We start from the raw sequence: 11,545 nt of genomic DNA, 5'->3' as shown, positions 1-11,545 counted from the left end.
AAAAGGGAAACGCTCGGATATGTTTCGTAACGTTTGTAAACGTTTGGCTTAAATTGCTAAAAAGGTGAAACGCTTGGATTTGTTTCGTAACGTTTGTGAACGTTTGGCTTAAATTTCTAAATAGGTGAAATTCTTGGATTTGTTTCATTACGTTTGTAAACGTTTGGTGTAAATTGCTAAAAAGGTGAAATGCTTGGTTTTAGTTTCGTAACGTTTGTAAACGTTTGGCTTAAATTGCTAAAAATGTGAAATGTTTGGATTTGTTTCTTAACGTTTGTAAACATTTGGCTTCAATCGCTATAAAGGAGAAACGTTTCGATTTGTTTCGTAAAATTTGGAAAGGTTTGGCATAAATCGCTAAAAAAAGGTGAAACGTTTGGAATTGTTTTGTAACGTTTTAAGCATTTGGCTGAAATTGCTAAAAAGGTGTAACTCTTGGATTTGTTTCGCAACATTTGTAAATGTTCTGCTTAAATCGCTAAAAAGGTGAAACATTTTAATTTGTTTCGTAACGTTTGTAAACGTTTGGCTTAAATTGCTAAAAACGTGAAATGCTTGGATTATTTTTCTAATGTTTGTAAACGTTTCGCTTAAATTCATAAAAATGGGAAACGATTGGATTTGTTTTGTAACGTTTTAAACATTTAGCTTAGATTGCTAAAAAGGTGAAACGCTTGGATTTGTGTTGTAAGTTTTGTAAACGTTTGGCTTAAATTGCTAAAAAGGTGAAACACTTGGTTTTGTTTCGTAACGTTTGTAAAGGTTTGGCTTAAATTGCTAAAATAAGGGACGGTTGGATTTGTTTCGTAACATTTTACACATTTGGTTTTGTTTCTTAACGCGTGTTTATAATCGTTTGGCTTAAATCACTAAAAAGGCGAAATGTTTAGATTTGTTTCGTAACGTTTGGTGTAAATTGCTAAAAAGGTGAAATGCTTGGTTTTAGTTTCGTAACGTTTGTAAACGTTTGGTGTAAATTGCTAAAAAGGTGAAATGCTTGGTTTTAGTTTCGTAACGTTTGTAAACGTTTGGCTTAAATTGCTAAAAATGGGAAATGTTTGGATTTGTTTCTTAACGTTTGTAAACATTTGGCTTCAATCGCAATAAAGGGGAAACGTTTCGATTTGTTTCGTAAAATTTGGAAACGTTTGGCATAAATCGCTAAAAAAAAGGTGAAACGTTTGGATTTGTTTTGTAACGTTTTAAGCATTTGGCTTAAATTGCTAAAAAGGTGAAAATCTAGGATTTGTTTTGCAACGTTTGTAAACGTGCGGCTTAAATCGCTAAAATGGTGAAACATTTGGATTTGTTTCGTAACGCTTGTAAACGTTTGGCTTAAATTGCTAAAAACGTGAAATGCTTGGATTATTTTTCTAATGTTTGTAAACGTTCCGCTTAAATTCCTAAAAATGGGAAACGATTGGATTTGTTTTGTAACGTTTTAAACATTTAGCTTAGATTGCTAAAAAGGTGAAAAGCTTGGATTTGTTTCGTAACGTTTGTAAACGTTTGGCTTAAATTGCTCAAAAGGTGAAACGCTTGAATTTGTTTCATAAGGTTTGTAAACGTTTGGTTTAAATTGCTAAAAAGGTGAAACACTTGGATTTGTTTCGTAACCTTTGTAAACGTTTGGCTTATATTTCTAAAAAGGTGAAACATTTGGATTTGTTTCATATCCTTTGTAAATGTTTGGCTTAATTTTCTGAAAAGGGGAAACGTTTGGATTTTTTTCGTAGCGTTTGGAAACGTTTGGCTTAAATTGCTAAAAAGGTGAAATGTTTGGATATGTTTCGTAACGTTTGTAAACATTTGGCTTAAATTGCTAAAAAGATGAAATGCTTGGACAGGTTTCGTAACGTTTGGCTTACGTTGTTAAAAAGGTGAAACTTTTGGATTTTTGTCGTAGTTTTTGTGAACGATTGGCTTAAATCGCTAAAAAGGTGTAACGATTGCATTTATTTCGTACCATTTGTAAAAGGTTTTCTTAAATCGCTATAAAGGTGAAACGCTTGGATTTATTTCGTCACGTTTGTAAACGTTTGGCTTAAATTGCTAAAAAGGTGAAACGCTTGGATTTGTTTCGTAACAATTGCAATGTTTAGCTTAAATTGCTAAAAAGGTGAAACTCTTGGATTTGTTTCCTTACGTTTGTAAACGTTTGCCGTGAATTGCTAAAAAGGTGAAATGCTTGGTTTTTGTTTCGTAACGTTTGTAAACGTTTGGCTTAAATTGCTAAAAATGTGAAATGTTTGGATTTGTTTCGTAACGTTTATAAACGTTTGGCTTCAATCACTGTAAAGGTGAAACGTTTGATTTATTTCGTAATGTTTGGAAACGTTCGGCATAAATCGCTAAAAAGGTGAGACGTTTGGATTTGTTTCGTAACGTTTTAAACGTTTGGCTTAAATTGCTAAAAAGCTGAAACTCTTGGATTTGTTTCGCAAAGTTTATAAACGTTCGGCTTAAATCGCTAAAAAGGTGAAACGTTTAAATTTGTTTCATAACGTTTGTAAACGTTTGGTTTAAATTGCTAAAAACGTGAAACGCTTGGATTATTTTTATAACGTTTGTATACGTTTCGCTTAAATCCCTAAAAATGGAAAACGATTGGATTTGTTTTGTAACGTTTGTAAATGTTTGGCTTAGATTGCTAAAAAGGTGATACGCTTGGATTTGTTTTGTAACGTTTGGATTAAATTGCCAAAAAGGTCAAACGCTTGCTTTTGTTTCGTAAAGTTTGTAAAGGTTTGGCTTATATCGCTAAAAATGTGAGACGGTTGGATTTGTTTCGTAACGTTTTAAACGTTTGGTTTTGTTTCGTAACGTGTGTTTGTAAACGTTTGGCTTAAATCGTTAAAAAGGCAAAATGTTTGGATTTGTTTCGTAACGTTTGTAAACGTTTGGCTTAAATCCCTAATAAGGTGAAATGTTTGGATTTATTTTGTAACGTTTTGTAATGTTTGTAAACGTTCGGCTTAAATCACTAAAAAGAGGAAACGTTTGGAGTTGTTTTATATCGTTTGTAAAGGTTTGGTTTAAATTGCTAAAAAGGTGAAACGCTTAGATTTATTTCGTAACGTTTGTAAATGTTTGGCTTAAATTCCTAGTGAAACGCTTGGATTTGTTTCGGAACGTTTGTAAACGATTGGCTTAAATTGCTAAAAAGGTAAAACGCTTGGATTTGTTTCGTAACGTTTGTAAACATTTGGCTTAAATTGCTGAACAGCTGAAACGCTTGGTTTTTTTTCGTAGCGTTTGTAAAGGTTTGGCTTAAATCGCTAAAAATGTGAAACGTTTGGATTTGTTTCGTAACGTTTTAAACGTTTGATTTTGTTTCGTAACGTTTGTAAACGTTTGGCATAAATTGCCAAAAAGGCGAAAAGTTTGTATTTGTTTTGTAACGTTTGAAAACGTTCGGCTTAAATTGCTAAAAAGGAGAAACGTTTGGATTTGTTTCGTAACGTTTGTCTTAAATTGTTAAAAACGGGAAACATTTGGATTTGTTTCGTGACGTTTGTAAACGTTTGACTTAAATCTCTAAAAAGGTTAAACGTTTGTAAACGTTTGGATTAAATTGCTAAAAAGGTGAAACGCTTGGATTTGTTTCGTAATGTTTGTAAACGTTTGGCTTAAATTGCTAAAAAGGTCAAACGCTTGGATTTATTTTGTAATGTTTGTAAACGTTTGGCTTAAATTGCTAAAAAGGTGAAACGCTTGGTTTTGTTTCATAACGTTTGTAAACTTTTGGCTTTAATCGATAAAAATGTGAAACTTTTGAATTTATTCCGTAACTTTTTAAACGTTTGGTTTCGTTCCGTAACGTTTGTAAACGTTCAGCTTAAATCGCTGAAAAGGTGAAACGTTTGGATTTGTTCTGTAATGTTTGTATTTGTTTCATAACCTTTGTAAATGTTTGGCTTAAATTGATAAAAAGGTGAAACGTTTGGATTTGTTTCGTAACGTTTGTAAACGTTTGGCTTAAATTGCTAAAATGGTGAAACATTTGGATTTGTTTCGTAACGCTTGTAAACGTTTGGCTTAAATTGCTAAAAACGTGAAATGCTTGGATTATTTTTCTAATGTTTGTAAACGTTCCGCTTAAATTCCTAAAAATGGGAAACGATTGGATTTGTTTTGTAACGTTTTAAACATTTAGCTTAGATTGATAAAAAGGTGAAAAGCTTGGATTTGTTTCATAACGTTTGTAAACGTTTGGCTTAAATTGCTCAAAAGGTGAAACGCTTGGATTTGTTTCATAAGGTTTGTAAACGTTTGGTTTAAATTGCTATAAAGGTGAAACACTTGGATTTGTTTCGTAACCTTTGTAGAAGTTTGGCTTATATTTCTAAAAAGGTGAAACATTTGAATTTGTTTCATATCCTTTGTAAATGTTTGGCTTAATTTTCTGAAAAGGGGAAACGTTTGGATTTTTTTCGTAGCGTTTCGAAACGTTTGGCTTAAATTGCTAAAAAGGTGAAATGTTTAGATATGTTTCGTAACGTTTGTAAACATTTGGCTTAAATTGCTAAAAAGATGAAACGCTTGGACAGGTTTCGTAACGTTTGGCTTACGTTGTTAAAAAGGTGAAACTTTTGGATTTTTTTCGTAGTTTTTGTAAACGATTGGCTTAAATCGCTAAAAAGGTGTAACGATTGGATTTATTTCGTACCGTTTGTAAAAGTTTTTCTTAAATCGCTATAAAGGTGAAACGCTTGGATTTGTTTCGTCATGTTTGTAAACGTTTGGCTTAAATTGCTAAAAAGGTGTAACGCTTGGATTTGTTTCGTAACAATTGTAATGTTTGGCTTAAATTGCTAAAAAGGTGAAACTCTTGGATTTGTTTCCTTACGTTTGTAAACGTTTGCCGTGAATTGCTAAAAAGGTGAAATGCTTGGTTTTTGTTTCGTAACGTTTGTAAACGTTTGGCTTAAATTGCTAAAAATGTGAAATGTTTGGATTTGTTTCGTAACGTTTATAAACGTTTGGCTTCAATCACTGTAAAGGTGAAACGTTTGATTTATTTCGTAATGTTTGGAAACGTTTGGCATAAATCGCTAAAAAGGTGAAACGTTTGGATTTGTTTCGTAACGTTTTAAACGTTTGGCTTAAATTGCTAAAAAGCTGAAACTCTTGGATTTGTTTCGCAAATTTTATAAACGTTCGGCTTAAATCGCTAAAAAGGTGAAACGTTTAAATTTGTTTCATAACGTTTGTAAATGTTTGGTTTAAATTGCTAAAAACGTGAAACGCTTGGATTATTTATATAACGTTTGTAAACGTTTCGCTTAAATCCCTAAAAATGGAAAACGATTGGATTTGTTTTGTAACGTTTGTAAATGTTTGGCTTAGATTGCTAAAAAGGTGATACGCTTGGATTTGTTTTGTAACGTTTGGATTAAATTGCCAAAAAGGTCAAACGCTTGCTTTTGTTTCGTAAAGTTTGTAAAGGTTTGGCTTATATCGCTAAAAATGTGAGACGGTTGGATTTGTTTCGTAACGTTTTAAACGTTTGGTTTTGTTTCGTAACGTGTGTTTGTAAACGTTTGGCTTAAATCGTTAAAAAGGCAAAATGTTTGGATTTGTTTCGTAACGTTTGTAAACGTTTGGCTTAAATCCCTAATAAGGTGAAATGTTTGGATTTATTTTGTAACGTTTTGTAATGTTTGTAAACGTTCGGCTTAAATCACTAAAAAGAGGAAACGTTTGGAGTTGTTTTATATCGTTTGTAAAGTTTTGGTTTAAATTGCTAAAAAGGTGAAACGCTTAGATTTATTTCGTAACGTTTGTAAATGTTTGGCTTAAATTCCTAGTGAAACGCTTGGATTTGTTTCGGAACGTTTGTAAACGATTGGCTTAAATTGCTAAAAAGGTAAAACACTTGGATTTGTTTCGTAACGTTTGTAAACATTTGGCTTAAATTGCTGAACAGCTGAAACGCTTGGTTTTTTTTCGTAGCGTTTGTAATGGTTTGGCTTAAATCACTAAAAATGTGAAACGTTTGGATTTATTTCGTAACGTTTTAAACGTTTGGTTTTGTTTTGTAACGTTTGTAAACGTTTGGCATAAATCGCCAAAAAGGCGAAACGTTTGTATTTGTTTTGTAACGTTTAAAAACGTTCGGCTTAAATTGCTAAAAAGGAGAAACATTTGGATTTGTTTCGTAACGTTTGTAAATGTCTTGCATAAATTGCTAAAAAGGTGAAATTTTGAATTTATTTCGTAACGTTTTAAACGTTTGGCTTAAATCTCTAAAATTGGGAAACATTTGGATTTGTTTCATATTGTTTGTAAACGTTTGTCTTAAATTGCTAAAAAGGTGAAACGTTTGGTTTTGTTTCGTAACGTTTGTAAACGTTTGGCTTAATCGTTAAAAAGGTAAAACATTTGGATTTGTTTCCTAACGTTTGTAAACATTTGGCTTAAATTGCTTGAAAGGCGAAACGTTTGGTTTGTTTCCTAACGTTTGTAAACGTTTGTCTTAAATCGCTAAAAAGGGGAAACGTTTGGATTTGTTTCGTAACGTTTGTAAACGTTTGGCTTAAATCGCTAAAAAGGCGAAACGCTTGGATTTGTTTCTTAACTTTTGTAAACGTTTGGCTTAAGTTGCTAAAAAGGTGAAACGCTTGGATTTGTTTCGTAATGTTTATGAACATTTGGCTTAAATTCCTAAGAAGCTGAAACATTTGAATTTGTTTCATAACCATTGTAAACGTTTTTCTTCAATCGATAAAAAAGTGAACCGTTTCGATTTTTTTCGTAACATTTGTAAACATATAGCTTAAATCGCTAAAAAGGTGAAACTTTTGGATTTGTCTCGGAACGTTTGTAAACATTTGGCTTCAATCGCAAAAAAGGGAAAATGTTTGGATTTGTTTCGTAACATTTGTAAACGTTTGGCTTAAATCTCTAAAAAGGTGACATGTTTTGATTTGTTTCGTAACGTTTTAAACTTTTTGCGTAAATCGCTAAAATCGGGAAATGTTTGGATTTGTTTCGTAAAGTTTGTAAACGTTAGGCTTAAATTACTAAAAAGGTGAGATGTTTGGTTTTGTTTCTAAACATTTGTAAACGTTCGGCTTAAATCGCTAAAAAGGGGAAACGTTTGGATTTGTTTCGTAACATTTTTAAACGTTTGGCTTATGTCGCTAAAAAGGTGAAACATTTGGATTTGTTTCGTAATGTTTGTAAACGTTTGGCATAAATTCTTAAAAAGGTGAAATGTTTGGATTTGTTTCGTAACGTTTTAAACGTTTGGCTTAGATCTCTAAAATTGGGAAATATTTGGATTTGTTTTGTAATGCTTGGAAATGTTTGGCTTAAATTTCTAAAAAGGTGAACCGTTTAGATTTGTTTTGCAACGTTTCTAAACATTTGGCTTAAATCGCTAAAAAGGTGAAACTTTTGGATTTGTTTCGTAATGTTTATGAACATTTGGCTTAAATTCCTAAGAAGCTGAAACATTTGAATTTGTTTCATAACCATTGTAAACGTTTTGCTTCAACCGATAAAAAAAGTGAACCGTTTGGATTATTTTCGTAACATTTGTAAACATATAGCTTAAATCGCTAAAAGAATGAAACTTTTGGATTTGTCTCGGAACGTTTGTAAACATTTGTCTTCAATCGCTAAAAAGGGAAAATGTTTGGATTTGTTTCGTAACATTTGTAAACGTTTGGCTTAAATCTCTAAAAAGGTGAAATGTTTTGATTTGTTTCCTAACGTTTTAAACTTTTTGCGTAAATCGCTAAAATCGGGAAATGTTTGGATTTGTTTCGTAAAGTTTGTAAACGTTAGGCCTAAAATTGCTAAAAAGGGTGAGATGTTTGGTTTTGTTTCATAAAGTTTGTAAACGTTTGGCTTAAATTTCTAAAAAGGTGAAATTCTTGGATTTGTTTCATTACGTTTGTAAACATTTGGTGTAAATTGCTAAAAAGGTGAAACATTTGGATTTGTTTCGTAACGTTTTAAACGTTTGGCTTAGATCTCTAAAATTGGGAAACATTTGGATTTGTTTTGTAACGCTTGGAAACGTTTGGCTTAAATTTCTAAAAAGGTGAACCGTTTAGATTTGTTTTGCAACGTTTGTAAACATTTGGCTTAAATCGCTAAAAAGGTGAAACTTTTGGATTTGTTTCGTAATGTTTATGAACATTTGGCTTAGATTCCTAAGAAGCTGAAACATTTGAATTTGTTTCATAACCATTGTAAACGTTTTGCTTCAACCGATAAAAAAGTGAACCGTTTGGATTATTTTCGTAACATTTGTAAACATATAGCTTAAATCGCTAAAAAGGTGAAAATTTTGGATTTGTCTCGGAACGTTTGTAAACATTTGGCTTCAATCGCTAAAAAGGGAAAATGTTTGGATTTGTTTCGTAACATTTGTAAACGTTTGGCTTAAATCTCTAAAAAGGTGAAATGTTTTGATTTGTTTCCTAACGTTTTAAACTTTTTGCGTAAATCGCTAAAATCGGGAAATGTTTGGATTTGTTTCGTAAAGTTTGTAAACGTTAGGCTTAAATTGCTAAAAAGGGTGAGATGTTTGGTTTTTTTTCATAAAGTTTGTAAACGTTTGGCTTAAATTTCTAAAAAGGTGAAATTCTTGGATTTGTTTCATTACGTTTGTAAACATTTGGTGTAAATTGCTAAAAAGGTGAAATGCTTTGTTTTAGTTTCGTAACATTTGTAAACGTTTGGCTTAAATTGCTAAAAATGTGAAATGTTTGGATTTGTTTCTTAACGTTTGTGAACATTTGGCTTCTATCGCTATAAAGGTGAAACGTTTCGATTTGTTTCGTAAAGTTTTGAAACGTTAGCATAAATCGCTAAAAAAAGGTGAAACGTTTGGATTTGTTTTGTAACGTTTTAAACATTTGGCTTAAATTGCTAAAAAGGTGAAACTCTTGGATTTGTTTCACAACGTTTGTAAACGTTCGGCTTAAATCACTAAAAAGGTGAAACATTTGGATTTGTTTTGTAACGTTTGTAAACCTTTGGCTTAAATTGCTAACAACGTGAAATGCTTGGATTATTTTTCTAATGTTTGTAAATGTTTCGCTTAAATTCCTAAAAGTGGGAAACAATTGGATTTGTTTTGTAACGTTTTAAACATTTGGCTTAGATTGCTAAAAAGGTGAAACGCTTGGATTTATTTTGTAACGTTTGTAAACGTTTAGCTTAAATTGCTAAAAAGGTGAAACGCTTGGTTTTGTTTCGTAACATTTGTAAAGGTTTGGCTTAAATCGCTAAAAATGTGGGACGGTTGGATTTTTTTCGTAACGTTTTAAACATTTGGTTTTGTTTTGTAACGTGTGTTTATAATCGTTTGGCTTAAATCGCTAAAAAGGCGAAATGTTTGGATTTGTTTCGTAACGTTTGTAAACGTTTGGCTGAAATCGCTAAAAAGGTGAAATGCTTGGATTTATTTTGTAACGTTTATAAACGTTTCGCTTATATCGCTAAAAAGGTGAAACATTTGGATTAGTTTCGTAACATTTGTAGACGTTTGGCTGAAGTCGATAAAAAAGTGAAACGTTTGGATTTGTTTCGTAACGTTTGTAAACGTTTGGCATAAATTGCTAAACAGGGAAACGCTTGGACATGTTTCGTAATGTTTGTAAACGTTTGGCTTAAATTGCTAAAAAGGTGAAAAATTATGGATTTGTTTCGTAACGTTTGTAAACGTTTGCTTAAATCTTTAAAAAGATGAAACATTTGGATTTGTTTCTTACGTTTGTAAACGTTTGGTTTAAATAGTTAAAAAGGTGAAATGTGTGGATTTGTTTCGTAACGTGTGTAAACGTTGGGCTTAAATTGTTAAAAAGGTGAAACGCTTGCATTTTTTTCCTAACGGTTATAAACGTTTGGCTTATATTGCTAAAAAGGTGAAACGTTTGGATTTGTTTTGTAACGTTTGTAAACGTTTGACTTAAATCGGTAAAAAGGTGAAACATTTGGATTAGTTTCGTAATGTTTGTGGACGTTTGGCTTAAATCACTAAAAAGGTGAAACGTTTGGAATTGTTTCGTAACGTTGGTAAACGTTTGGCTGAAGTCGATAAAAAGGTGAAACGTTTGGATTTGTTTCGTAACGTTTGTAAACGTTTGGCATAAATTGCTAAAAAGGGAAACGCTTGGACCTGTTCCATAATGTTTGTAAACGTTTGGCTTAAATTGCTAAAAAGGTGAGAAGCTTGGATTTGTTTCGTAACGTTTGTAAACGTTTGGCTTAAATTTGTAAAAAGGTGAAATTCTTGGATTCGTTTCATTACGTTTGTAAACGTTTGGTGTAAATTGCTAAAAAGGGAAACGCTCGGATATGTTTCGTAACGTTTGTAAACGTTTGGCTTAAATTGCTAAAAAGGTGAAACGCTTGGATTTGTTTCGTAACGTTTGTGAACGTTTGGCTTAAATTTCTAAATAGGTGAAATTCTTGGATTTGTTTCATTACGTTTGTAAACGTTTGGTGTAAATTGCTAAAAAGGTGAAATGCTTGGTTTTAGTTTCGTAACGTTTGTAAACGTTTGGCTTAAATTGCTAAAAATGTGAAATGTTTGGATTTGTTTCTTAACGTTTGTAAACATTTGGCTTCAATCGCTATAAAGGAGAAACGTTTCGATTTGTTTCGTAAAATTTGGAAAGGTTTGGCATAAATCGCTAAAAAAAGGTGAAAAGTTTGGAATTGTTTTGTAACGTTTTAAGCATTTGGCTGAAACTGCTAAAAAGGTGTAACTCTTGGATTTGTTTCGCAACTTTTGTAAATGTTCTGCTTAAATCGCTAAAAAGGTGAAACATTTTAATTTGTTTCGTAACGTTTGTAAACGTTTGGCTTAAATTGCTAAAAACGTGAAATGCTTGGATTATTTTTCTAATGTTTGTAAACGTTTCGCTTAAATTCATAAAAATGGGAAACTATTGGATTTGTTTTGTAACGTTTTAAACATTTAGCTTAGATTGCTAAAAAGGTGAAACGCTTGGATTTGTGTTGTAAGTTTTGTAAACGTTTGGCTTAAATTGCTAAAAAGGTGAAACGCTTGGTTTTGTTTCGTAACGTTTGTAAAGGTTTGGCTTAAATTGCTAAAATAGGGGACGGTTGGATTTGTTTCGTAACATTTTACACATTTGGTTTTGTTTCTTAACGCGTGTTTATAATCGTTTGGCTTAAATCGCTAAAAAGGCGAAATGTTTGGATTTGTTTCGTAACGTTTGGTGTAAATTGCTAAAAAGGTGAAATGCTTGGTTTTAGTTTCGTAACGTTTGTAAACGTTTGGTGTAAATTGCTAAAAAGGTGAAATGCTTGGTTTTAGTTTCGTAACGTTTGTAAACGTTTGGCTTAAATTGCTAAAAATGGGAAATGTTTGGATTTGTTTCTTAACGTTTGTAAACATTTGGCTTCAATCGCAATAAAGGGGAAACGTTTCGATTTGTTTCGTAAAATTTGGAAACGTTTGGCATAAATCGCTAAAAAAAGGTGACACGTTTGGATTTGTTTTGGAACGTTTTAAGCATTTGGCTTAAATTGCTAAAAAGGTGAAAATCTAGGATTT

This window comes from Mercurialis annua, linkage group LG1-X (genome assembly GCF_937616625.2).
Source record: "Mercurialis annua linkage group LG1-X, ddMerAnnu1.2, whole genome shotgun sequence".
Classification (NCBI taxonomy): domain Eukaryota; kingdom Viridiplantae; phylum Streptophyta; class Magnoliopsida; order Malpighiales; family Euphorbiaceae; genus Mercurialis; species Mercurialis annua.
This window is presented reverse-complemented; position numbering follows the sequence as displayed.